The sequence below is a fragment of the Castor canadensis genome, chromosome 11, assembly GCF_047511655.1.
Source record: "Castor canadensis chromosome 11, mCasCan1.hap1v2, whole genome shotgun sequence".
NCBI classification, from domain to species: Eukaryota; Metazoa; Chordata; class Mammalia; order Rodentia; family Castoridae; genus Castor; species Castor canadensis.
This window is the reverse complement of record NC_133396.1, coordinates 89,496,866-89,522,128: the sequence shown is the minus strand read 5'-3', so window position 1 is coordinate 89,522,128 and position 25,263 is coordinate 89,496,866.

Sequence of the window (25,263 nt, the reverse complement as noted above, 5' to 3'; positions counted from 1 at the left end):
AAATGGCCCTCCAAAATGGTCTCTGTCATTAATCATCAGAAAAATACAAATTAAAACACAATGGCTTATCACTTTACAACTGTTAGAATGGGTATTTATCACAAAGATGAAAGATAGCAAATATTGGCTTGAATGTAGAGAAAAGGAAACCCTTGTGCAATGTTACTGGAAAAGTAAATTAGCATAGCCATTATGGAAAATAGTATGGAAAGTCTTCAAAAAAGTAAAAATAAAACTACCATGAGATTCAGTAATCCTAATACTGGATATATATCCAATATACATTAGTATCTTAAAAAATATCTGCTCTCCTGTTTTATTGTAGCAATATACAGAACAGAATGCAACATTATTGGGCCTTGTCATTTGTGACAACATAGATGAAACTGGATAACATTAAGTGAAACAAGCCAGTCACAGAAAACAAATACTGCAAGTAAAATCCAAAAAGTAAATTCATAGAGGCAGAAATAGATTAGTGGTTAAAGGTGTTGGGTGGTGGAGAAAATGGAAAATGTTGGCTAAAAGTACAAAGTTTCGATTAGTCAGGCCTAGCGATCTATTGTACAACTTAATGACTATGGTCAAACATATTGTAATATATGCTTGAAATTTGTTAAAAGAGTACATCTTTATGTTCTCATACATATACACAAATGATAACTCTGTGAGATGATGGATATGTTAATTATCTTGATTCTGGTAAACATTTCATAACTGTATATGTATATAAAAATCACATTGTGTACCTTAAATATAATACATATTGTCAATTATACTAAAATAAAGCTGAAAAAATGAATAGAAGATGAGTCAGCATTGGCACAAAAGAAAACAGAGACACATGGAATAGAATACAGAACCCAGAAATAAGCCCTCCCATATATGGTCAAATGATCTTTGACACAAATGCTAGAGCTACATGATGCTGCTGGAAAAACTAGACATGAACAAGAATGAATTAGACACCAAACACCATGCCCGAAATTTAACTCAAAATGGATCAAAGACCTAAATGTAAAACTATGAAAATCTTAGAAACAAAAATGGGGGAAAACATCATGATTTGGGACTTAGCAATAAATATCTTAGACACAGCATCAAAGGCCTAGGCCACAAAAGAAAAAATAGATAAATTGAACTTGTGCATCAAAGGACTCTATCAACAGAGTTAAAAGGAAATATACATAAGGAGAGAGATTATTTACAAATCATATATCTGATAAGTAAATAATATCTGGGATACATAAAGAACCTCTAAAGCTCAACTGTGAAAAACCAAAAAACTAGTTCACAAATGGGCAAAGGACTTGAACAACATTTGTCCAAAGAAGATACATGAATAGATACAAGCATATGAAAAGATAGCATAGGAATGTTGAACATCACTATGGAAATGCAAACCAAAATCAAGAGATTCAACCTCATAATCATTAGGACAGCTACACTGAAAAAAAAAAAGTACAAATGTTGGTAAGATTGTAGAGAAATTTGAACTCTTGGGCATTGTTAAAGGAATAATGGGGAATTATTGTTTAATGAGTACTATTTCAGTACATTTGTGCTGCTATCATATAACAATCATTCACAGACTGGATAATTTATCAATAATATAAATTTATTTCTCATAGTTCTGGAAGCTGGGAAGTCCAAGATAAAAGCACCAGAAGGTTGGTGTCTGAACAGGGCTGCTCTCTGCTTCCAAAATGACATCTTGTTGCTGCATCCTACAGAGAGGATGAATGCTATGTCCTCACATTGGCAGAAGGGACAGGAGGGTAAAGGGGAGTTGAACTCACTCCCTTAAGACTTTTATAAAGGTGCTAATTCCATCCATGAGTGTAAAATCCTCATGACCTACTACCTCCTAATGGCCCCACCTCTAAGTACTTTTCATTGGGACTAAGTTTCAACATAAACTTTGTAGGAGGCACAAACATTCAAAACATACCAGGCAGAGAGTTTCAGTTTTGCAAAATGAAAAGTATTCTGGGGATGGATAGTTAAAATGGTAATGTTTATGTTATATGTGTTTTACTTCAATTTTTAAATTTTTTAGAATGTTTCTGTATGATTTTCCCCTTCCTGTGTCTTCAACCTTAATCATTCTTTCCAGAATTTGTCTTTTACACCTCTCTTCTATCTTGTTAAGCTTAGATTCCAAATTGACCATTGAAATTTTATAATCTGTTTGGCAAAAGTCCTTAAACCTAACCTGTTCAAACTAAGTGCAATTTTCCTTACCAACTTATTTCTGTATTCCTGAACTTCATCATTGGCTATATCATCCACCCAATTACCCTCCTTTACACCGTGAGTTCTACTTCAATTCTCCTCTCTCCCTCAGCCCTCAGATGCTATCAGTTTCCAAATCTTGTACATTTAACTCTTTCCTTTCATTCCCACAACTCTGCTTCACTACCTTCTACACTAAGGTATAAAATGAAACTTTCATTTTCTGTTTTCTGGTATATTGTAGCAATTTCTTCCCTGGTTCATTTATCACCATTTTTTCCTACTCCATTAACAATATATACTTGAAAAGCTTATCACATCACTTCCTTCTTAAAATTGATGTTGGCTTCCTAGTGCCTAAAAGATTGAGTTTGAGGTCCTTTATGAAGAGCTTCCTAGAGTCAGTTATTTTTGAAGCCTTCTGTTTACCACTGATCTACAGCTCTTCTCAGCCTACAGGCCATGGAGCATTTGTTTCCCTCAAATATTGTGTTTTCTGAAGTCTTTGAGTTCTTTTTTCTGAGTGGAAATCTCATTCCTTCTCCATCTAGAAGACACAAGTTCCTTCTCGAAGTCAAGATAAAAAATTTTTCTCACCTTTGAAACCTTTTCTATGTTCCTAAAAAGATAATAATTAGACATATTCTACTCTCTACTGTATCTGATCCTGTCTCTACTCTAGCATATCAGGGATGCCTGGCAGTTGTTTGTCTGCATGTCCATCCCTCCTGGTCTGCAGGGCAGGACTGCATGTTAATGACCTTCAGATTCTCAGAGCTCATTATAGCACCTAATGCACAACAGCAGGTGCTTAGATGATCTTAGTTCATTGGAAGAATAGGGAAAATGAGAAAAATGCTTTGTAAAAGTGAGAACTGTATTATGGTAAGAGGCCTTGTTGATTTTCTTGAAAACTTTTTTTTCCAGTGCTAAAGATGGAATCTAAGGCATAGCACATACTGGGCAATGCTCTACCACTGAGCTACATCCCTAGCCAGACTTTCTTAATATTTACAGTTTGTGTTTACCATCAGCAAATCTTCCTGATTTATAAGGCACAGATAGTAAACGGTGACCTTCTGAAAGAGATTAATTGAATTCCAATTGTGTGTGTATCACTTGCCTCTGATAATGTTTGGCACATTATAGGGATTCAATCAGTGTGGAAGAAGGAGAAGGAGGGAGTGAAGAAAGGAAGAAACATGAATATGACTCTAGGATGCATACCCTATGCAGTCAACTTGATTCAGATCCTTAATTATCATGGAATTAAAGGGACCATCCAGTTTTTAATAAATCTATTGCCAGGAAATACTTGCTAGGTGATCCCTATCCCTCCTGGTGTGCACGTAATCTCCTTAGGCCAGCACTAACTACTTTCCTGAGAGACTGTCAAGTTCCAGGTGCTGTGCCAGGCCATTTACACAGGTTAGCTCTAACCTTCACAATTCTGCAAAATGAGTACTAAGTTTATTATTCAAATTGAAAAACTGACTGGTTCAAATCTCAAGCAAGTGGTCAGAAAACCAAGACATAGAGAAACTGAGTAGTTTCTCCAAAGTCAAACTAATAAGCTGGAGAGCAAAATTTATATCTTAATAGTCTGGATTCAGAGTCTGTGACTTTAAGCTTTATATTAAATTACCTCTATCTATAGTCTATTTACAAAATAAATTCACTGGTAAGTTCAACTATACTTGATTCTTACTGATCAAGAGAGTGATAATATTTGTCTCATGACCAGAGACTATCTTGAATTTCTCCTGCAGCCATTTAAAAATGATTCTATAATTATTGTCTGAGTCAGGTAAGAGTGTAAAAGAAACAATATGAATTTCTGACATATTCTAGAAAAGAAGTTCATAAAGACATGTCAAGAATTTGAAGTGACAACATAAGAATGCTAAGTGAATTTGTTTTTCATACTAACTCCAATCTATTGATGGTGGCTTTCCTCAGCCATGGTTTCTAAAACCATGTTATACCATAAATAATTACAAATACTATAAATGATTACAATTTTCTAACCATGCAGGAAAGTGTATCAACTTTCTTGCTTCCCACACAGCTTTTTTCTCCTCTGTATGAAAGGCCTTTCATACAGCAGGAGAGATCAATAGTACTTTCTCTTTCTAGCCAGTTTCACCATGAACAAATTTAAACTCATCTAAGCATTTAAGAAAAAAAACTCAAGATGATCAAGAAAGTTAGCTTTCTTTAGGTAAATTAAGTAACCTTGAGTTCCAACTGGGGACCACAAAATAGGTTTTCATTTAATTTTCACAAATGCCTTGATGAAGTAAGGATAAGTTTATTTCTTTTTTTCCACACAAGGCACATATAGGTCAAATGGCTTGCCAAGTTTACACAAGTGGCAAGAGGCAGAGCTGAGAAGTGAACCTGCCATTCTGTTTCTAGTACTAGAGCCACTATGATACCATACAGAAAGGGTAAGCATTCTCAGGTAAATGACCAACTAGCTATGGCACCTGAGCAATATATTTGACTCTGAGTTCTAAGCTATTGAAAAAGGAAAGCAAGTATGATTAACAGTGAGATGCTTATTCTCTAATTTAAAAAAAAAAATCACTTCATCAGCATGCAAAGTATTTCCTGGAACTATGAGTGACATGAGGTAAAATTTGATAATATCTTCTACTATGGTTTTGCATAAGACTTAAGCATGCTGTCTAAATGTCCCAAGTGATCCTGTATTAAAATTAAGATGGAAGCCATTTTTGTAGAAACAAATATTAATGGAACCCAAACAATTTAATTCTTGGATGAGGGGAAGGGAGGAAAGAATGCATACACTCATACAAGCCAGAAAATTTGAAGGCCTCCTCTATGCCAAATAATTATTTGGGATCTTTTTATAGTCAATGCTATGGTTTGGATAAGTGTCCCTCAAAGGCCCATTGATAAAGGCTGAGTCCAAAGAATGGCACCATTGGGAGGTGATAGAACTATTAGGAGGTGGAGTCTAGTGGGAGGTCATTGGGCATTGGCCTTGAAGGGGTTTTTGGGACCCTAGCTCCTCCTTTCTCTCTCTTTCAAATCCAGGCCATGAGGTAAATGTTTTTGTCACATGCTGCCATCATAATGTATGCCTTGCTTCATTATAGCAATTGCTTCTATCAACTGGCCACGAACTGAAAACTCCAAAACTGTGAGCCAAAATAAACCTGTCATTTTAAATTGATTATCTGGAATATTTTGTTACAATTACCGAAAGCTAACATATTACCTAAAAGTGAGAGAGAAATGTAAAAGAGTAAGAATTAGGTTTTACTATCTTCTTTATACATAATATAACCAGGAAATGATTTCTAACTTTTACTTGAGACTGAATTTCTCAGCACATAGTGAAAGTGAATGGACCATATCCTTCTGGGGCTAGATTTTGAGCTAATTCAGTATTGTATAACAGCTACTACCAGCTGAAGAACCTCACCAGCTGGGCTCCATTTCCTCTTATGAGAGGTGTAAGTATGGCTACCAAAGCCACAGATTGTGATCAAAATTAGCTCAAAAGCAAAAACAAAGTAGTAAAAACAGTTTCCAAGCACTCACAAACTTGAGAAGATAAATTTCACACCAGAGGAAATCAAAGATTTTTTATTCCCTTTTTTAACTACAAGAAATATTTTTCCAAACTTATTTTTCCTTTCTCTGAGTGGTTGATGGGATCCTATTTCCAGAACTGTGACCAGACTTGTTAAAGTCTACTGATTCAGAGTGCTGCTGAGCCTAACTGAGGACTCTGGGAAATACAAAAGCAAGCATTCATGAATCCCTACTACCAGTTCTAGCTATTTTTGTAACACCAGCCACCCTTTGCAGTATACAGTCTAAAGTATCAATGCCTTACCAAACAAACCACAGCTCCATTTCCCATATTTATTACCAAAAAATAAAAATAAATTATTTAATGTTCTTAGTTGCCATGGGGAATAAAGAGGCTCACTCAGAAACCCTCTGTAGGCAGTAGCCAGTAAAACAGAAGGTTAAGGAAAAGAAGTCCCTTTCTAAATCACATAGTATTTGCCATATAATGAGATACATGCCAAGAGATTAATTAATGCCATATTTATCTGTACAAAGAACTCAGCCTCAGACTTTCTAAAGTTTTTATCAAGAGAGTGACCAGTTTTTCTTCTGAAAGGAAAACAATATCTGTGTAATCAGAGGAGAAAGGACTTGGAGTATTTGGGAATATGGGGAAGCACATATGTTGTCAGTCAGGTGGTATTTATTAACTACAAATGTTAAACTCAACAATAGCACAGAAGTTTGTGATCAAATAGAGGAACCATAACTCACAGAAGCACCATTTCCAGAACACATTCTGAGCTTTGACAAGAGTGACTACTCTCTCCTTCTTAAAATGCTCCTATCTTGGTTTCTTTGTCTTTTTCACCTGTTTTCCTTTTAAGTCTTATGGTGGCCACTTTTTCTTTATCCATCCCTAAAATGTTGGCATTAGTGGACATTTGTTCCATGGTCTTTCGCTGTTCTTATGTGGTCACTCTAAGTAGGTAACATTACCCACTCCAGGGTCATCCATTGCTACCTATTTGATGACAGATCTGAGCTCTGTATCTCAAGACAGATAAAACTCGCCCAACAGATGCACATATCCAACTTCTTGCTGATAATCTCCATTTGGAAATCCTATTACACATGTCCAAAATTAAATTCATTAGATGCCCTTTCAACTAGTGCCCTCATTTGTTTTCCCTATTCTAGTAAATCCATTGCTGTGCCCCAGACCCATCTAGCAGCCATTCTTTATGCCTTTCTTCTTCAACGCACCTCCCCCATCAAAACCCTGAAGGACTCTTGAATCTGTCCACTTTTTTTCTGGCCCCAGTGACATTACCCAAATTGTTTCAGCCATAATATCCTTTCTTGCTTTCTCCATGCACTATAGCCATCATGAACTTTCTGAAAGGAGGAAAGAGGGAGAAAAGGAAGAAGGAAAGAATGAAACTTCAATTATAATGGCCTCTCCATAATCATTTTCATGGATTTTTTCATTGTCTTCAGATCAATTTTGATGCCTTAGTCTGTCTGCCATTATTGTGCTCAGTTTTCTTTATCTGTTGCTACTCTCTTGCTCAGTCTTTAATCCCTAAGAGCACAAAACTGCTCTTGGTTCTTAAATGAGCAGTCTTTCATCTTTGGGCTTTGGGTTAAGCTTAGAATACTTTTACCATTCCCTCTACCGTTTTTTTTTTTTTTTATAAGATTTCGGTGTAGACTTATCACCTCTGCTGGTTATCCTCTCTACCCATCCCCATGGTCTAGGTTGGCTGCCATCCTATTTGTTCCCACTGCACTTTGTAGTCATCCCTAACTAAGATAGTGTAGAAAGAAAGACTGCCTATTTAAAACAAGAATTGAGTGGCCAAGTGGTAGAGTGCCTGCCTAGCAAGTATGAAGCCCTGAGTTCAAATCCCTGTACCACCAATAAATAAATAAATAAATAAATAAATAAATAAAATAAAACAAGAATTGACTGTAGCAACCTTTATACACTAGGACAGTAGAATGATACATAATAAGAGAAGTAGCTGTCAAAGAAAACGTTTAAAATTTCTTAGCTATGAAATATGCTCTTTGTTCATTTGTCTGCCAGGTCAATTAGTAGATTGGGTTGGGGAATTAACAAGCAAAGGTCCCAATTGCTCTTCATAGGAAACCAAATAGGAATTAAGTATTTAGAAACTTGCCCTCTGCAAAAGAGTATTTAGAAAGAGAGGGACCTCATCATCTGGCAGAAGAAAGCTGGTACTAAGTGTTCACACGAATTTTTGAGGCAAAAATGTCAAATACTGTTTGTGCTTGTCCTGAGCTTATTTGCAGACTCCTCCTCCCATTAATTCTAGGAGCTTTAGTAAAACTCTGCTGCAAATATATTTTGCAGATAGTCTTGGGTGGAAGAAAGTGAAGGAGGTGGCAAGGAACAAAAGAAATGGATAGTATTTAATTCCAGATTGCCATGATCAGAGAAAAGACAGCCATGTTCAGAACTGAGTTCAGAAAAGGGAAGTTTGCTGTAGCACCAAGTGACCAGGAGAATATAGATTTGTCTACTTCTCCTTTATCATGGGAAGTATACCAGACTCCCTATAGTCTGTAAAATGTCCAAGAGATGTCTAATTTTTATATATTTATATATTATAAACAAATATATATGAAAAATACAGTATTGCATCTGGTATTTAGACATTTCAAATTTACTTGTATAAATCTCCATATGAATTAATTTTTTGTCAATACCCAGAGAAAAGCATACAATTTGTCCTCCCTAGTAGGACAAATCTGAAAGACTATGACAGAATGTCAAATTTCCAATTAAGAAGGCAAGATGAGGTGTTCTGTAAAGGTGTTCACAGGACATGAATGATGTGGCTACTGTCCTAGCCTGGCAGGAGAACATAGACTTATCTACTTCCCTTTATCCCTAAAATATTTATTAATCATGAGAAGTATACAAGACTCCCTATGGTTTCTGGGATGGGGATTGAACCAGCCCATTCAATAATAAAGTAAAAAGTAAATGGTAAATGTCAACATAAGGCATGGAGGGATACTTACTTAACCAATGGACCTGAACCTCTAAAAGAATGTGTGGATTTATACTGAAACATAAAATTTCAATTGGAACTATTAAATGTTGCTGCTGATATTCTGTGCTTACAAAGAGGGGCTAAGTACCACAAGGGATAGGGGGTTCTGGAAAAATAAATGTCATGCCCCTAGGCATTGCACTGAGGTTCAATAAGCCTCAGCTCTTCTCAGCAAAATAATAACTGAGAGGCCATCATTATTATCACCTAGAATTTTGTAGGCTTATAGTCTAGAATTACTTCAATTACATAGAATCTAGTTGGAGTAAGGAGAGGCCAGAGAAATTGTTTCTTTGTTTTCCTGCTCTCATGAAATACTTGTAGGCCCCTCTCTGCTACTTCCTGGTTTTGTTTCATTCATTTCTGAGGTTGAACTTGCCTCTTTGGAAAGTTCACTCCAGCTCAAAAAGATGCTATTGTAGGTGTTCCTTCATGGGCTGTTAATCATTTAGAGCCCAAGTGAGCCTCACTGCACACATATAGACAAACATAATGCACTGTGGTAGCTTTCCCACCTTCTTTTCCTGTCAGAACACCAAGCCTTCTTCCAAAGTTTTCCATTCAAATTAATTTTGAGGCTTCAAGACAATAGTTAAGCTCCCACCCCAGCAGATAATGCCAGACTCTAAGCCCAGAAGGCTACTTTGAAGGCCACAATATCCAGGACAGGATTATCACCACCTCCAAATATGGCTCAACTAATATTGCTAATACCTCGACGTTGAAGTTTCAGCCTCCAGTTTGGGATTTAAAAAGAACTGCCTTTGGAGTTATTTGAAGGTATAAATTAATTAATGATATTGTAGGGCTCTGGTTTTTTAGAAAAAAAATAGTAACTCTAGGAGGTATTAAGGGAAATCCCAGACAAAGGATGGAAATTTACACATGAAAATCAAAATGTGGGGGGTCTTAAATATTTTCAAATATGATAACGTAGCTAGAAATCCCTGAAAAGAACTGTGACCAACAGGTGAACCAGGGAAGGATATGACTCCAGGGCAATGTTATGTCTAAGTGAGAGAACATTTTAGAACTGGGTCTCCTACACTGAGAAGAATCATGAAAGAGGTATATAAATTATTTAAGAGTGGACAGGCAGAGGGAAGGGGCTGTTAGAAAGTCCAGGAGGAGAGTCAGGGAAGAAAAGAAAATAATCATAGTGACAGGACCAAACAACAGTGTGGTATGAGTTTGTGCTTATGAGTTGGCATCTTTGGCTATAATTTGACCCTTTATCCTATCATGCTATTGAGAATCTGCAAAGACTGTGCTTCTTGAAATATGACAGAGAAAAAGATTATTGCTAAAAAGAATGGAGAATGATCATGACTTACAGAGCACTGCTCCTCCTTTACTTAATCCCCAGGTGGTATCTGTGGAATAGTGACCAAAAGCTGAAACAAGAAAGGAAAAACTCAGAGATTTTAATCCTTCTAGAGTTAGGAGAGTGTGTAGAAAAAGGTCCTGTTGTACTCTAGTCTAGAGGAAGGAAGAGAATGCTGTGGAACAAGAAGACAGGGCAAGAAAGGAAAACCCTGTGTGCTCTCATATTTTCTTTCCATGACACAAACTCTTCTCTGAAGAACAAAGGAAGGGGAAGAGAAAGAGAAAGAGGCAAGAGCTGAAATTTTACTATCTATAGTGAAGTAGAAAAGCAGTAATTAAGTAGTTTTGTTCTGATCCAGAATTTCAGTTCTACTTTGGAGCTTTTTTAGTCAACAGGGATGCTCTGAAGCCATTCAATCCACCAGGACACCTATTTATTCTCACCCCTCTGTGGGACAAGTACTATGGATAGACAGACACAACAGAGACTATCAGGTACCCATTCTAGTGAGCGTTCTCTGCTTGAAGAAAGTAAGTAAATCTTCCTGGTTTTGGCTTGCTCAGAGCACTTAAGCTCCTTGATTTGCTCTTTCTCAATGGGATTCCTGGTCTGACTGATAGACTTTCTACATTCCACATCCATCCCAGTGGAATTAATTAATTACCCAGATAGTTTGTCAGTCAAAATGTACTACTTTACAAAATGGTACAGATCAGTTGCAATGTTGGAACTAATAGTTCCAACTACTTTACAAAAGGTACTACTTTACAAAATGGTACAGATCGGTTGCAAATGTTGGAACTAACAGTTCCAACATTTGGCGGCAAGAAGCAAGTTATAAATTAACTTAAATGGTATTATGATCTGACTTTGTCAAAATGGTCTTCCTCTACCCAATGGCTGTTTGGTTGTTTTGTTATTATCATCATCATTATTAGTGTCACCTTTGTTTTCAGAAGTGGAAAGGAATTACTTCATTCAACAGGTGTGGCTTTATATTATCAAGTGACTGCAGAGAGAAACTTAAACTCACACAGAGATTAAAAATGTGGATTTGAAGGATTATCAGAGAAGCTGGCAAGTATAAAAGTGAGTCTGACAAATTTGCTTTCCCTGATGCTCCTCAGTTTTTCCTTCCCTTGAGTCCCCAGATATCTAAATTCAAGCAGAGAAGATATCACTTCACTTTCAAGATTGCTGCTTTTCTATGACACCCTGGGGGCTCCTCCTTTTTCTACGATGACCCCCCCATGGCTTTCCAGACCTACCTCAATGCACAATCCATGAAACCTTCGTAATGCCTCCAGGAAAAAACCTTAGTAATTGTGATATACTAATACTATGCTATCTGTCAGTTTGACTTGGAAGAGTTTATGCATAAAGTTCTCTAACTGAATGGTGAGTGCTTTTAGAGAAAAGGCCTCGTCTTATTCCCTTCTGAGAAATTTCTCTCTTCTACCCCATGGAAGCACAGGCAGACAAGCAGACCAAAGCAGGAAGGAGGAAATGCCCCCGACTACAAGATTTCATTTTAAAACCCCAGATATCCTGAGCCAATGATTACAATAATGACCCTATATCCTTATGGAGCCCACTCCCCATGTCAAGGTAAAACTGGGAAAGATAAGGGAGATCAAATGGGAAAGGCGAACACATATGCCTTCTCACATCAGGGCAGCCTTTTGCACAATGACTAAACCATTTGAGGGGGGCGGGGCCACAAGAGGAAATCTTTCAGTTTTATACTACCTAGTAATCCACCCTATTGGATAAAACCCCAAGCCCAGACAGCTTCCATGCAATCAATCCTTTCCTAAAGTACCCACCTCACCCTTTGAGGTATACTATCCCTGTTTAGGCAGTTGACTCTAATCCATCTGCTCACATCAGCCTTTGAAGCATACTTTTGCTTTGCCAATAAATCACTATTATGTTCTTTCACTGTACCCCAGGCAGTGTCCTAATCTCAGATATTATATCCAAAAACCAAGAAACATCTGCAATACTCAACCATTGGTAGCAATAGAACATAGCAAAAGTTTGATATTTGTGTGTGTGGAATAAATAAATGATATGAATTGCAATATTTTACTTAGATGTAGTACTTTAAAGTTTTATTTACAATAAACAATTTTCTGGTACTTTAAGAGCCATCAGAGTACATTCAGATGCATTATCTTAGTTGGAACTCAAAATGTTGTACAGTAAGCCAAGTATTGTTGGCAACCCTTTCTACAGAGCCAACATTCAGATAAAAAGGTTCTAGAAATGGGTAGTGATTATGAAATAGTTGCACAACATTGCTAATATACTTATGTCAGTGCATTGTACATGTAAAAAAAAATAAAGTGGTCAATTTTAGGTTATGTACATTTTACTGCAATAAAAAGAGACAAGAAGAATTTCATCTTTGTCTTTAAGGAATAGGATGTTATAGCCTGATTAGAACTGAGAATCAGAAAGAATACAGCAAGAGAAAAGCAGTCTTGGAGGCATGGTGCTGACTAAAAGGAAGCTGATGACATAAAAGACAGAAATTCAACCATGATGGAAGGACAGGGTGAGAAGAAGTGAGCCATGGTCCAGTTAACTGGGAGGAAGAATTGGACTTTATTAGAGAGGCAACTGTACAGAGGACTTTTTTGTTTGGGTTTAACGGGAAAGTCACGACCTTTGATTTTGGCTTCAAGACTAATTTGTGTGTTTTACAATTTGCTTTGGCATGATTTTTATCAATCCCAACCCATGCCTGAGCCTGAATTCCCAGTAGTTTGCTATCATAACACTTTTTTATAGAGCAGATTTATAATTCTATAATTTTCCAGTAGTTAAAAAGAAACAATTTACAATTCCTTTACATCTAGATTTCTCAAATGATGCCTTACTTTAGGACATGTGTTCCTGCTCCTCTGTAGTATGCTTCTTAGTTGTTTGGCTTTTGTTAAATAATTGCAAATATCTGGAAAACCAGATCACCTCTAATATGTTCACATATGTTTTCTCTGCTTCTTGTCTCCTGTGTTTTCTTTCCCATCCTCACTTTTAATTAGGTTATCACATCTAAATCCTTAAATGTAAAGTTTCAATTTCCATGACCTTTTAATCAATACCAATAACAAAATGCAGCTTGTATATGACTATGTTTACATGCTGCTTTTTCTACTGTCTTTTAGCATTTCTGTTAGAAAGTTGTTATAGGTAAGTAAACATTCATATTTCACAAAGTATATTTTGCAGAATGGTAATAGCTTGAAAAAGTTATTCTGTGATTAAATAAGTTAAGAAATACTTAATTGAAAGGTTTCTCTGTGTGACATAGAATGAGAGTTCAATGAAGTCAAGGCTTTTGTGTGACTTGTTCTCTGCTCTGTTCCCCATTGCAAGAGTAGTACTTGACACTTGGGAGGGAATGAATATTTGTTGAGTGAGACAATAACTTTTCAGAGACTTTAATAGTGTCACATCCATTACAAATTTCTAAGAAATGAATGCAATGCACAGTTTCCCAAATAGTTTTGACTATGGATTCTTTCTTTCTTTTCTTTCTCCCAGCCAAAACACATGACAAAGCTGATACTCCTTGATGCACAAGTTACATGAATGGCATGAGTGATATGAGTGAGGCCTTTTGTAACTTAGCATGTATTCAAGGTTTGTCCACATTTTATCATGCACCAGTTTAATTCCTTTTTATGGACAAATAATATTACATTGTATAGCTATATCAATGTGTTTATCCATTTATCAGTTGATGAACATCAGTGAAAGCAGTTGTTTTCACTCTTTGGCTACAAATAATCTTGCTATAAACATTCCTGCACAAGTTTTACAAGGACATATGTTTTTGGCCTTCTTAGGCACGTATGGTATCTCTATACATTAATAACTGTTTTCCAAAGTGCCTGCACCTTTTCCATTGTCAATAACAATGTCTGTGTTCTAATTTCTCCACATCCTTGCCATAGATGATGTTTTTTATTTTATGATCCGAGTGGTTGTGAAGTGATTATAGGTTGGATTTCTGCTTTACTAATGACTAATGATGTTGAGGACCTTTTTCTGTACTTGTTGACTATGCATATCTCTTGTAAAGAAATGTTTAGTCAAATCTTTTGCCTATTTTGCATTGGTTTATTTACTATTTATTGTTGTGTTTTAAGGGTTTTTTATGTATAATCAGGATTCAAGTCTCTCATAAGATATAGGATTTACAATTTTTTCAGTTGTTGATTGTCTTCACTTTCTTTACAATATTCCTAGAACTCCAAAAGTTTTTAATTTTAATGAAATTCAATTTTATCTTTTTTCTCTTTTGTCAATTGTGCTTTCAGTGTTATATCTAACACAGTGCTTTCTACTCTACTATCACAAAAATTTACTCCCAAATTTCCTTTTAAGAGTTTAATAGTTTTAGCTCATAGTTAGGTCCTTAACCCACTATGAGTTTTGAGGTAGAAGTCCAACTTCAGATGTTTTCATATGGACAGTCAGTCATCCCAGCACTGTTTGCTAAAAGAAAACTATTCCTTCCCATTGAATTATCTTCTCACCTGTATTGAAAGCAAATTGACCACAAATTTGAGTCAATATCTCAACTTTTGATTATATTCCATCGATCTACATTTCCATGTGACAGTACCATGCTGTCTTGAGTCTTGTAACTTTATAGTAAATTTTGAAATAAGAATACATGAGTCTTCTTTCTTGACTTTTTGAGATTGAATTCTCCAATTGGTTGTCTATCATCTTTCCCCAAATTTATTTAACTCTGTTACTAGGCACATAAAATACTTATAATTAATACCTTCCTAGTAAGTTGACAATTTATCTTTATAAAATGTCCTTCTTTGTTAACAATTATTGTCTTAAAATCATATTTATCAGATATTAGTATAACCACCCTAGCTATACTTTTATAACTTTTTAAATTATTATTGTGCTGGGTGGGAGTACCTTGGAGTATTTGCAAAAGTTCTTACAATGTTTCAAATATATCATACTTAAATTCACCCTCTCCTCTGCTCTATTAAAACCTAGGCTTTGTTTTTTGTTTACAGTACTAGGGTTTGAACTTGAAGCCATGGGCTTGCTAGGCAGGCACTCTATCGCTTCAGCCATACCTCCAGCCTTTCTGTAACTGTTTGATATATTTATTCCACAACTTTTCTTCCAACTTATATGTATCTTTGAATTTAAAGCTTATAATTGAGTATTTTTTAAATAGTCTGCCAACTTAGGCTTTTTGATTAGAATGTTTGCATTTACTGTAATTACTGACAAGGTAGGATATATGTATGCCATTTTTAAATTTATTTTCATGTGTTTTATATCTTTTTGTTCCTCCTACAATCTAGTTCAGGTCAATACTAACTTTATTTCAATAGTGTACAAAATATTTGCTCCAAAACACCTTTCTTTCTTTCCCCCTACTTTGTGCTATTATTTTCATGCAAATTACAATTTATACCTTGCAAGTACATCAGCCAGATTTTTACTTATTGTTTATGTAGTTGCCTTTTAAATCAGAAGAAAGGAGTTAGAAACAAAAATGTGATATTGTTTTTATGTTTATCTATGTACTTAACCTTTCTCTGTGCTCTTAATTCCCCATGTAAAATTTTAGTGACCATCTATTGTCCATTTCAGCTTGCAGTGCTTCATTTAGTATTTCTTTAGACAACACTGTTAGTAAGCAGTTTGTTTGTTGTTATTTTTAATATAGAAATTTCTTAATTTGTGAAGAGTAGTTTTGCTGCATATAGAATTCTTGGCTGACAGTCTTTTTCTTTCAGCACTTTGAATATGTCATACCACTGTTTTCTCGCCTCCATGGTTACTACTGAGGAGCCTTTGTATGTGATCAATGACTTCTTACTGCTTCCAGGATTCTTTGTCTTTGCCTTTCTGAAGTATGATATATTGTGGTTTTTGTCTTTAACTTTATCTTATAGTTCATTGAGATTCTTAGATGTATAGGTTAATGTTTCTCAGCAAATATGGAAGTTTTAGACATCATTTCTTCAAGTATCCTTTCTACTCATTATCCTCTTCCTTTGGAACTCAGTTTGTATCTAGTCAAATGCTTAATTATAGCCACAGCTCCTTGAAATTCTGCTCTTTCCTTTATTCTTTTATTTTCTTTCTCTTCCTTGAACTGAATAATCTCAGTTGGCCTATTTTCCAGTTCATTAATTCTTCTGCAACCCTAATTATGCTTTTTGAACTCCTCTAAGTGAATTTTTAAACTTTCAACTATTGTACTCTCAATTCCAGAATGTTTTTTCAAAAAATTCCAGAATGGTTTTTCAAAAATTACTTCTACTCCTCATTGTTAAACAATGATCTTCATCCTTCATTTAACTGGGTAGTCAATTGGACATACTTATAATAGCTGACTTAAAGTTATTGTATGATTAGTCTACAGTCAGCTCTCCCTTACAGTCATTTTCTCTTGGCTGCTCTTTTTCCTACATATTTGTCATATTTTGTTTTTCTTTGCATATCTCATAATTATTATTTTTGCTATTTTCTTTCACTCTTTTTTGTTGTTTTTGTTGTTGTTGTTATTTTCCTTGCTGCTTCTCATGAAGTAACTTTTCTGAACTTATTCTGCAATATATGGTACCACTAATTTTCTTTTAAGTTTTAAGCTTGTATTTCTAGGGATCATATTTAAGTCAGTATAAAATTTAGTGACCAGTCAATGATTTCTCAGAAGGTTTCCTTAGATACTTTGTCTATGACTTTCACCTTTCTCCACGGGTGTCTGTATGTGAAGGCATGCTTCAACCTTCAGGCAATTTACAAGACAGCCCTAGATTTCATTTCCTGCTATGGAGGACATCAATGTCAGCCATACATGGACTAGTGTGATCAAAGCTTTCTCCCTCCCAGGTGCAGTACTACACATACATGCTGCCTTTTAGGTACACATCAATATGCCAGCACTTTTTGAAATTCCCTACAAATTGCCTATATCTCTAGAATTTCCCTTTAATTTTTGACAAGCTTTTGTTTGTTTCCATTGACATCACAGCCTTGGCATGGTAGCTTTGATGTTACCAACAGATTAGTATTGTTTAAGGCAGTGTCCTGGGAACAGGGTTTTGTCATTATTAAGTTAGATGAGTAGTCCCAACACCTAAAAAATAGAAGTTTTCTAGGTAGGTTCAAATTCAGATAAAATATTGATTATACTCTCTAAATGGACTTTTAAGTGAGTTCCAGAGGTAGTCAATCCTCTGTGTTGGCTGTGAGACTGCTGACTTTTCATAATTACGACATCACTGGGCTAGAACAGAAGAGAAAGATAAACCTAAGTTAAAATGACACTGATCCTGGTTTTCTTGCAGAGGTTTACTAGTTTCTCTTTGAAAAATTTCAACTTGTATTGAGGCTTTATTTTCTAAAGTTCTGGGATGGTTGATTTTAGTTGTTTTGCAAGTGTTTTCTTTGTTTTCATCCGCGGATAGTGTCACTGAAAGCCTTGCTCTTCCATTCCAAAGCACTTCTGTCATTTAAAGTTGCTTTTTTAAAATCATAGTTGTACTCCTGTGATTGAATTTGTGTGGACAGTAAACTAGTTTATCTTTGCTCCTTTATTAAGACTAGGCCTGGGAAACTCATAGTTTCTTCTCAAATTATAATCTCTCTCACAATGTGGACGTGATATTTCTTCCCTCTTAAGGAGAAAAGGTACAGATGTGATGTGAGGCATGTCTGCATCAGGAAGGAAAAAGTAGATCAGTTGCTCCTTCTGTTGTAGTAGATTATAGGAAAGAAAAGGGAGTAGATTAAATGCTATTGAGATATTGTTCATACACACATATCGCCCACTCAAGATAAACCCCCAGGGGAAGGGACCCAGTGGAAATATTCAGAAGCATATATCTGTGGATCATGGGGGAGGATGATAAGAAAGATGATTCCAAAGTATCTTTTCCTATTCCACAATCCTATGCATGATACTTGGCCATGTGACAAGATACTGAGGTATCAATAGGAATGACAGAGTAGTTAAGACCTACAGTCTGAAAGAAATGATCATTACATGTGAAACATCACGAAAATGCTTTAGACTGTGGATTCTAGTCATGGTCATTTAAACGTCCTCCAAAAAGCCAAGCGAAGCCATCTGCAGATGGATGATCACCAGTCCAGAGAACATATCTGACTGGTTGCCCCATAGAAGAACCCAAAGAAAACCAGTAAGTTTCCAGAGAATGCTGCATGAGTCCTAAATTCATTTGTCTTCCCTGTTTCCATAAGGTTATTCTTGGAGGAAAATCTAGGGTAGTAGGCAAGAGGAAAGATGGAAACAAGAAATCTGAAATTCAGAGAATTTACCAAAAAGAAACCAAGTTGAAGTATACTATTCAACCTGGAAGAGCTTATGATATAAGAAATAGGAAGTTGAAATTCTCTTCCTTCTTCTCCCAAAGAGGTGTAGGGTTATTGTAAGATCAGTCATAGAAAATAAAGAAATCAAATTCTCTTTGTACATTGAAGTGCAGTGTGAGTCAATTTGTGATCCAATTCTTTTTCTTAGGCAGATGGAAATATGCTACCTGAACATGAGTTTTTGATCTCTCTAGCTATTCTCTCCTATTCCCTCCTCTCCCTTTCCCCTCTAGTACATTTGTAGAAGTGGTAGGGTTACTACTTCATCTTGCAGAAGTAATTTTTCTGTGTTTACTCTTACCACTGGGAATTCTGAACAAAGCTTTATGGCCAAGTTTCATTAAGATAAGCCCTTTATGTTGAAACTATTCCAGGAATTGGGGGAGGAGGTATAAAAGAGAATATGGAGGGGGTGAATTTAAGAACTTTTGTAAATCTCACAATGTACCCCCAGTACAACAATAATACAAAAACAAAAAGGCCCTCTATGAGAACTTCATTATTTTTCTTCTTTCTGCCCCTTTCCCTTTTCCTATCTGTCCTTAAGGAATCAATTTGATCACCTGTACCACAGTTTTGAGTCAGAGACTTGACTTCTGGGCTACCAAGGCACCCTACCCATCTCCATTTCCACCTTCCAACAATACAACATGTATTTACCAACTTTTTTGTTTCCCTCACTGGACTTTGAGCTTCTAGATGCCTTTTTGTGTTAATTTGTGTTTTCATGGAACCTAATCTAATACCTGGTAAGCAGAAGGTACATATTTATTCTGGTACACATAGCATTTATAACTTATGATTCTGTGTCTCAAATTTTACTACTTTGTATTTTCCTATTCAGAAACATACTGAATACCTACCATAGATGTGGCACTACACTAAACCAAATGAAACTTATAATTTGAGGAGCTTATAATTGTGTAAGGCAGATAAACATACCTCATTGAAGTACAATGTGTTGAGTACCTTAAGAAAAAATGTTGTGGGAGCAGAACAGACAAATCTCTATCTTTCAAGAAAGGTCGGGATAGGCTTTGTAGAGAAGGATGCCTTTTCTTTGAATCTCAAAGAATGAGTCAAATTCTGCAACAAGAAGGTAAACTGGGGGATCATTAACCAGTATATGAAAAGCAGGGAAAGATAATTCAAGTTTACATGTTTAACACTCTATCCAAGAGCTAAAAGGATAAACATAGATTGACTAATAGTTTTAAGTGCACTTACTAGCTCGAATCTAGGAGACGTTCAAGTTACAATTGTCCTAGACCTAAATCAGGTTGATTTCTAAGTGGAACTACAAATTTAATCATTATTTTTAGATTACCAATGGCTTTTACTTGCCAGTGTCACCGTAGAGTAGGAAAGGATTTTCAATGTTATCTCCTCTTATTTTCTTGCAGTGTCAAATCATTTCTAGAGTATACATGTCAAGAGATCATCCCTAGTCTGGTCCATACAATGACTTTGGTTCCTTTCAAATAAAATGCTAAAGAAGAACATTTTCTGCTTGGTCCTAAATGCCTTCTTCAATCATAACCACTGGCATTAAACTGTATAAAGATTGTATTAGAAATACCTAGATTTCCTAACACTTGCTCTTGTTTGAGGAAGTAATAGGTGAGAGGGAAATAGTGATTTTCAGTGTGTAAAACTCTTAAACATTCATGTGTACTGCATCAAAACACTATCTTGCTTCTGTCTCTCTTTTGCCCTCCTTTTGTATGCTCATGTATTTGTGTGGCCTATACTCTGTTATTTCCCTTTTTCTGGTTGAATAAATTTCTGCTTCTTAAATGCTTTGATATAATTAGGTAATTATTCATGCAATAATTCATTGAGCACCTCTAAGAGCTTAGCCAGAAAAGTAAAATATGAACTGTAACAATATAGAATATAGATATCAAAAAATCCACTTGAACAGACAAAGATATCAGTAGCAAAGGCAAAATAATATAAGCAATATGAGAATATCATAAATATAAGTTTATAAAGATTCAGTATTATATTTGAGATGTTAAATGAATACAAAAGCACATAAGTGTTTTAAAGAAAAGAAAGCAAGAGATGAAGAGAGAAAGAGAAAGAGAAAGCAGGAGACTTCAGAGGACTATTTTTAGGCCGCAGAAAAAAAATCACAGAAGTGAGGTGAGGTGAGGTAAGGGATTGAGTGATTACATTGGGCATAAACAGAAAGGTATCTGAATAGGAAAGGGCATACAGAGAGCTTCTAGGAAGCCAAAATTATTATAATTTTTAAATTGGTGATAGTAATGAGAATTTATTTTATAATATATCAGTAGGCTGTTTTTAAATTTTTCTATATGTGTTAAATCTCAAAATAAAGTGTTTCTGAAGAGAGATTGATGGGTAGAAAAGCTTCTATTTGTTAAAAATTCAGTGAAGTTTAAGTCTTCACTATAAAACTGGGAAGTCAAAGATGAGTAACATGTAGTCATGGCTATCAGGACTAGTGACTGGAAATGAGCTCTGGAAGACAGACTGAGATGAGATCACAAAAACAAATCACAATACCAACACTCTTCAACTCTTTCCAATCAATAACAGAGAATATCAGAAGGTTTAAAGCAGATTTAAGTGATGAGACTTCCATTTTTAAAAAGATAACTCTGGTTATAAAATATGGATTGAGGGAATGAAGTAAAATCTAAAGTGTGACACCTGATAAAGTCTTATGCTGTTTTAACTTTCTCATACACGTTTCCTTCCCCAATGAGTTTTGCTCTTCTGAACAACTGTGTTACAACCTTCTTTTCCAGAGTAGTATACATAATTCTTGTTTATAAAGTAAGAACAATAAATTAATTCAGATGTTTTAATTCTTTTTGTTGCGATAGAAAGAACATACCAGTCAACAGAAAAAGTATTAGTCAAATTAAGGAATGGACTGCAAATTATTTTATGTCTTGAGACTCCTAAAACGTGTTGAGTTATACCCAGTTTTACCAACATCATTAAGTCAGCTCCTAAATTTTTATTTTCCTCTGGTTGCATCTGTTCCATCTTTATCTCCATCAATCCTTTCACTATATCAGGGAAATTTAAAGAGTTATCTATATAAAGTCCCCAATCTCTACCTAAGATTTTCTTGTTGTGTCGGCATTTGCTTGTTTATAGGGTTGCATTTTAAAACTTACTGCCCAGACATGGGTTTTAGAAAACATTGATGGGAAATAGGGAGAAGAGAAAGGACCAGAAATCATGTTATGGGTGTCAGCAGTTCCTGAACTTGCTAGCGGTTGCATCATGTCTGAAGGGGAATATGAGAATATGAGTTATTTTTAGAATTTTGTTTTCCTTGTTCTAACAAGAACACTTCCCTTTTTTCTTTTTTAAGGACTTTTTTTCTTTTAAGTCAATAGTCTTGAGTGGAAAATGCCCTAAGCAGTAAAGGAAGAAGGAAGCTTCAGAAGACCTCAGTGGTCAGAAAATGAGTTCCAGTTTTTATAGGAATCTTGTAAAATTTTACACACAGATGTGTACATGTGTTTTTGAAGTTGGAAAGTATTTTTGAGGTGAAGAGGAATGAAGAAAACCTCATCTTTCTCTGCTAATTGTAAACAAATCCAGAATAGAGGAAAATTTAAGGAAGGACCTAAGAAAACATGTAAGGTCAGGTACAAGTTAAGGTCCAATTTGAAAAGCTGTGTAAGACCTCCTTGCCTTAAAACAGCAAGAAAATGTCAACCAGTGTTCTGGTTTTTATAAATTTACCTTGAATAGTGGAGTTTATGGTGAAAACTTCACCGGGACTTTATCCATAAAGACAAGCATAGCTTCTGAGGGAAAAATAAAATCCTCCTGGGATGTTAAAACTGTAAGTCAATCTAAGAGATTGCTAAATGTTTTATCCTCTTACATAGATCATAATCCTTTGAAACACCTTGTAAAAATTCAGAATTTTCAGACCCTGCTCAGAGTCCTGTTCCTGAATATGGTATCATGAGAGAACTGACCCTCAGACTGCCCCTACCCCCACCTCCAGTCCACAGGCTGATGCTTCTTTCCATCTCTGGCTATGTTTAAGAATGTGATAAGCAGTGAACAGATGTGTGTGGGTACTCCATCCTGCCTGTGACAGCTCTGTCTACATTCCTACAAACAGCAAGCCAGCAGCTATGCTTAGACCTACAGACAGGTCTTCTTTCAGAAAGATAAACATGGAAAGATGGCCCTACAGGTCCTGGAAAAGGGCTTGGGACCATTTGGACAAGGAATTCTGTAACTGGAGACTCTCTGGAGAGAGTGAGGTGCTCGGGCTCTGAGTAGCCTGTACTTTTTCCCCATGAGTATCAGTCCTCCCCCCAACTCTCTCTCTTTCTCTCTTTCAACACTTGAGTCTAAACCTAGATTCTGAGTCTGGACCTAGATTCATTTTGTGCTTGTAATGCCATATTTTTTCTCAATCCCTAAATGGCATCATATATAAGCTGCTGTCCTACAAGTTTGAAGGCACTTAACTTCATTTGACTGAACCAATATGGAATCTCCAAAGTTTCTTTGAAACCTAGATTGGTGAGTAGTGTGTGGTCTATTAGAATTTTCTTACTCTCTTTGTGAAGAGTACTCTATTAGTTGGAATGGAATAGACTATGCTTTGATAACAAACAAAATCCCAATAAGTTAATATTAGAAAAACTTAATTCTCATTCATGCCAATCCCACTGCAGATGCAAACAACTCTTCCAGGGCTATTGTCCTCCATTCTGTGATTGAGTAATCTATATTGCTTCTTTCTCACTCTGCCATGTCAGTAGGAAGCCCATGGATTTGTTGTCATAAAGGAAGAGGAGAAGAAACAGTCATACACTAGTAATTAAATGCTGCAAAATATAAGATGACACTTATCATTTCTGTGGATTCCATAAGAAATTTCTAAAAATTTGGTGGATAAAAGTAGAAATCTATTTTCTCACAGTGTTTGAGACTAGAAATAAAAAGTCAAAATATCAGCAAGATTATACTCCATCTGAATGCATCAGGAAAGATTTTTTTTCCTTGCCTCTTCCTATTTTTTGGTGGCTCCTGGAAATCCTTGACATTCCTTGGTTTGTATGCATCAATCTAGTCTCTGTCTCATGAGCAGAGATTATGTCTTTTCTCTATGTCTCTGTGTGTCTTCTTATCTTCTTATAAGAAAACCGGTTGCTGGATTCAGGGTTCACCTAAATCCTAAATCCTCATCTAAATTAATTACATCTGCAACAACTGTATCTCCAAATATTGTCACATTGTAAAGTTTTGTGTAGCAAAAATTTTGGGGCTATACTAATCAACTCGACACATTACCAGAAATCAGAGCTAATCAGATGGCCCCCGCCTAATGCAAAAGATCCTGGCAATAAAGAGAAACACATAGAATATTCAGTGCTATGGACTAAGTGTATGATCCCCCCAAAAAATTTATGCATTGAAGTCCTATCCACCGATATGATTGTTTGAGGCCTTTGGGAGGTGCTTAGGTTTAGATGAAATCATGAGAGTAGGGATGCTGTGATGAGGCTAGTGTCCTTAGAGGAAGAGAAAGAGATCCATCTTGTTCAAATAAGAACAAAGTGAGAAAGTAGCGGTCTGTTAGCCAGTAAGAGAGTCCTCACAAGGAGTCAAATCTACCTGCACTTTGGTGAGAAATAAATGCCTGTTGTTTAAGTCACCCCAGTCTATGGTGTTTTGTTACTGAAGACCAAGCTAAGACAGGGAGCCACAGATACAGATTTTAATTTTCATAGAAAAATGGGGAGGGACTCTTAATCTTTACTTCTTTGTCTTTATACTGAAGAAACTCCATGGCATTCTATAATCTCAGAGCTGTAAGTAATTTTAAGAGATTTCCAAATTTCTTAAATAGGCATGAACTTCGTCATTGCTGGATATGCAGTCCCTATAAGCGTCCTTCCAGGGAAGCCAGAACCCCCACTTAGGAAACCATTTCAGTTTTAACAGCCTTGGAAAGTGTGCCTAATGGTAAATGAAGCTTACCTTCCTATGATTTCCATATATTAACTTTGTATTCTAGAGCCAAATGGTCCCTCCCTCTGCCACATGACACCCCTGCCATATTCTGGGCTGATCATCATGCCTTTCCCCAAAAGTTGTCTCCTCTCTGGGTAAGCATTCCTAGTTCCCCAACCATATCTCTTGTGACTAGGTGTCACTTTCCTTCATTGTTTTTACAGTCATACTGTGAGTGAACTTTAGCTTGCCAATTTCCCTTCTAAAGTTTTCTCAGAAGTGAAAGCAGTGCTACTGTTTGGGCACCATTGCCCAGAGTACTTGGTGGCTGCCTTCATCAGGACATTGTATTGAGTTCAGGTATTATTGATTTAAACTCAGTTACTAATACTGTTTACATAAGTCCCTACTAAGCCACAGGTTCTCCAGCCAATTAGTTGGTTTTTTTAGGGTTTACTATTGGTCTTAAACTCCATAGCTGTGCACTTTATCACTGTCATTTCACTTGCTTATGTTGTCCATAACCTTAGCTCTTAGAAACCTTTTTAGATCCCAATTCTGTCATCCAAGGTACCCTAAACTTTGAGTCAGGTTCATATTTGGTCAGCTTCTGTTCCTGTCCTCTAAGTCCTTGATGTATATAACTAAATTGGAGACTAAGTCAAAGGTTCTGAGATTTGTATAGTCAGCACT